The sequence below is a fragment of the Heloderma suspectum genome, chromosome Z (genome assembly GCF_057233095.1).
Source record: "Heloderma suspectum isolate Gila_16-S chromosome Z, 16-S_ref, whole genome shotgun sequence".
Taxonomy (NCBI): domain Eukaryota; kingdom Metazoa; phylum Chordata; class Lepidosauria; order Squamata; family Helodermatidae; genus Heloderma; species Heloderma suspectum.
The window spans coordinates 5,647,291-5,652,116 of NC_139476.1; positions in this window are offsets into that span (position 1 = coordinate 5,647,291).

A 4,826-nucleotide genomic window follows, 5' to 3' on the forward strand; every position below is an offset into this window, starting at 1 on the left:
GGGGCCGACAGGTGGCAACGAGGACGTCACAGCGGGGAGGAGGGAGAGGCGGACAGGTGTGCGTCCCGAGAGCATCTATAACGCCGCCTGCAGAGGTGGGGGAAACGTGTCTCTGAGCGCGTGCAGAGAGTCGGGGCATTTTCTCCAAGCACCTGAAAGCCAAAGTCTGCTGCTGCGGCTGCTGTTGTAATTGATGATGTGGGTCTTGTTTTAAAATAAAAATAAAATACTACGGCTGTTTTTGCTTTTTTAAGTTAGGGTTGTTTTTAATGTGGCTGCGATGGTATATTTTGTGTATGCGGTTTTGTGTTTTTTTAATACTGTTTTTTTTTTTTCATCCCAGGAAGGTGGGTATAAATGTCTATATAAATTCTTTGGGGTTTTTTTTTTTTAAGTCTCAGCTTGTTTTCTTATTAGGTTTTAATGTGGCTGGTATATTTTTTGTGTTAATTAAATTGCAACGGATTTTAGCTTAGGAAGATGGGGAATAAAAGACCAGATACATTCCTTTTAGTTTTTTAAAAATGGATAATATATCCATGTGTGTGTGTGTGTATAAACACACACACACAATTTAGTTCTTGGCTTTTTCTTTTTTCTGATTAAAGCTGCTGCCCTATGCGCCAGCCTGAGATGTGTAGACTACAACTCCCATCATTTCCAGCCAGGATGGCAGCCAAGTTGGCTGGGAATGATGCGACTTGTAGTCCAACACATCTCATGTCTCCCCGTTGGGAGATGCTGCTATACAGTTACCTGGAAGTATAAAACACAAGGACAGTCGTGTTGGTCCATTAGGAAAAAAAATCTCAAACCCACAGTGGGGCAAATACCTTTATTAGGACCAGTGAAAATGCCACAAAAGGGACTTACCGAGGAGTAAAGCCCATCAGACTCTGTAAGATTTACTTCTGAGTAAACCTGCTTAGAATGTCACTTGAACTGATGTTATGATTATTGCTTAATTTTTTAAAAAAATCTATTTCCACCTGCTCTCTGTTTAAGTGTGTCCATTATTTTTTTTAAAAATGGATTGAATCAATAAACTAAAGATGCCGTCTAATGCGATTTGATGTAGAGTAAGCCCCACTGAAGTGAGATTTCATTCTGAGTGGTTTTTTTTTTAAGAAGCTGCATAACATTGGACTTCAGGACTGCAGTCCATGTCCACAGTTACTTGGGAGTAAGCCGCACTGAGCTCAGTCGGATTTGCTTCTTAATAAACATGTGCTGCTTAAACTACAGGGCTACAATTCTGTGAACAGGTAAGCCAAATTGGGCTCAGTGGGTCTTAAAAAAGGTAAAGGTGTCCCCAACCAGTTGTGTCCGACTCTAGGGTGTGGTGCTCAACTCCATTTCTAAGCTGAAGAGCCAGCGCTGTCCGAAGATGCTTCCGTGGTCATGTGGCCGGCATGACTGAACACCGAGGTGCACGGAATGCTGTTACCTTTCCCGCCGAGGCGGTACCTATTTATCTACTTGCAATTTCTTGCTTTCGAACTGCTAGGTTGGCAGGAGCTGGGACTGAAGACGGGAGCTCACTCCGTCACGCGGCACTCGGGTCTCGAACTGCTGTCCTGCCGACCTTCCGGTGTCTCCTCAGAAGTAAGCCTCACTGAGTTCAGTGGGTTTACTTCCAGGAAAGGGTGCATCGGATTGCAGCCTTAATCATGAAGTGATGCTGTGGCTCAGAACTGGCTGTGTATGTGTGTGTAATTAAGCAGCAGTGACCAAAACCTCCTCTACCTGTACCCCGCCCAAAACCTTCCTAATCCCAAGAGTGTGTGCAGTGAGCCTCAGCCATTCTGTTTATGATTAGAAACCAGTGGGGCCTACAACAGAATGCTGCAGCGCAAGGTGCTCCAGGGTTTCAGCCAGCTGGCCATGCCCTTTCACACAAGACTCCATTCCAAAGGACCCGCCCTCTGTAACGCTCTTCCAAGGGTGGTTCTAGAGGCAGAAACTGTGGCAAGTTTCCAACACCTCTGGAAAACACATTTGCTCACACAGGCTTTCCCTGACCTGGAAAGGATTATTCTATTTTATCATGGTTTTGTCACGTTTTAAATATTTGTTATTTTTGCTTGGGCTTTGGGGTTTTCCCTCTGCCCCACCTAAAGATTTTGTTATAATTTTGCAAACGTCGGGATTCCCCCCCCCCCCCGGAAGTCTGCTGATACCTCCCTCTTGTGCATGGCTACATAAACAATGGCACACATGCCTGGCAGTAGTGGGAATGATTAGCCACTCATTTCAAGGAGTATTGGACTAATATTTGATGAGAACAAAGGTAGTCTCTCTCCCAAATGGAATCAAGCCAAATACTGACATGATTGTTCAGAGTCTCTCCCACAAGAGACTTTCCCGACCCCATTACACAAGATACTTTTAAATTTAACTGGATATGCTTGAGGACTGAATCTAGGGTCTTCTGCATTCTTTGCCACTGATGTGCTCTACATATGTTTCATTCTCAGGCAGAGAATGGGCAGGCCGTGGACTTGGGATTCTACAAGTGAGTGACCAGCCTTTCCCTAATATTAATCACATCACATGATCTCTGGTGCTTTGAACTGGATTTCCAGAAATGCCCGCTGCCCTCTCAGCTGCAATTCTAAACTAAGGCCCAGTCCTCTGATATGTGTACGTGTCTTCGAGTGTGTGCATACACAGGGAATGAAATCAATTTCTGACATGAGATATTTATTAAAAAATCTTTTTATTCGCCCAGGCATTTTTATTTTTCAGTTTGTTTGTTTTAATCTGGTACTGTATTTTTTTTATTATTATTATTATCTGCTGCTAGCTTCTGTTTGATTATTTTATTGCTGTATTGTAGTTTTAAACTTCCAAACATTTATATTGTACTTTATCATCTGTATTTTATTGTTGCATATTGTATGGTTTTAATTGTTGTGAACTGCCCAGAGAGTTCGGCTATTGGGCGGTATAAACATGTAATAAATAAAATAAAATAAATGTTCTCTGGTTTTAACGCTGCCTCGAATACCATTTTTCTTGGTAGAAAGGCAAAGCGCAAACTGCATAAAGAAATAAATGTTTTGGAAGCACCCTACTGTTGGTGTTTATTCAACGGTGAGTAACAAGTACTCTGCACATGGTCAGAAGCTCATGTTATGATTGTCTTGCTCATGTTATGATTGTAAACCAACTTTTGCATTAAAAAAATAAAAATAAAACTGGAAGAGTGGTATAGTTTTTTTTAAAAAAATCAATCATTTAAGTAAAGTATTTTTAGCCCGCTCTTCAGCCAAAAAGGTTCCCAGAGTAGCTTATGTATAATCACTAATACAAGACAGAACCTGCCTGCAGGTTTACAATCTAAAAAGACATGACATACAAGGAAAAAGGAATCAGAAGGGAAGAGGAAGAAAAATGGAAGTCCTTCAGCAAGGTTGGTGCCATAGCCCTGCGTCCCTTTATTATTTCATATTATGTCTCAACGCTGGCCTTGAAAAATGTCAGACTGGGGAGACCCAGGTTCAACTCCCCACTCAGCGCTAAAGTCACTGGGTGGCAGGGCCAACCATTTAGCTTTAGCCTAACCTACCTCACAGGTTTGTTGTGCGGATAAAATGAGGGGTGATGATGGCAATTCTGCACGCCACCTTGAGCTCCTTAGACAAAAGGGAGAGCTACATAATAGAATAGAATATAATATAACATAAACATAACATAACAAACGTAATATAATATAACATAATATAACATAACATGATATAACATAAACATAACATAATATAACATAATATAACATAAACATAACATAACATAACAAACATAATATAACATAAACATAACATAACATAACAAACATAATATAATATAACATAACAAACATAATATAATATAACATAATATAACATAACATAATATAACATAAACATAACATAACAAACATAATATAATATAATATAATATAACATAATATAATATAACATAATATAACATAACATAACAAACATAATATAACATAATATAACATAAACAACAAACATAACATAACATAATATAACATAACATAATATAACATAACATAATATAACATAACATAATATAACATAAACATAACATAACATACGTAATATAACATAACATAACATAACAAACATAATATAACATAACATAATATAATATAAACATAACATAACATACGTAATATAATATAACATAACATAATATAACATAACATAACAAACATAATATAACATAATATAACATAAACATAACATAACATAACAAACATAATATAATATAACATAATATAACATAATATAATATAACATAATATAATATAACATAATATAACATAATATAATATAACATAATATAACATAACATAATATAACATAAACATAACATAACAAACATAATATAACATAACATAATATAATATAAACATAACATAACATACGTAATATAATATAACATAATATAACATAACATAACAAACATAATATAACATAATATAATATAAACATAACATAACATGGAAAGATAAATCAAGAGACTGGGTGTGCATATGCATTTATTAAAATTGTACCGCCTGGAGCGTTTCAAGGCTATAAATGCAACAAAATTTTACTTTGCAAAACAAAAGGGGAAAGAAAAGTTGAAGCGGGTTTGTCGTTTTAAATAAACAAAGATGTTCCGCCTCCAATTAACCACAGCTCTAAATCCCCCTTACAACAGAAAACTACAATTCCCAGGAGGCCTTGTGGCCCAGCCCTCGCTCCCCCATCGGGAAACCCGCGCACAGCCCCACGGGACGCGTAGTTCCCCTCCCGCGCCGGCTTCCCGTCGCC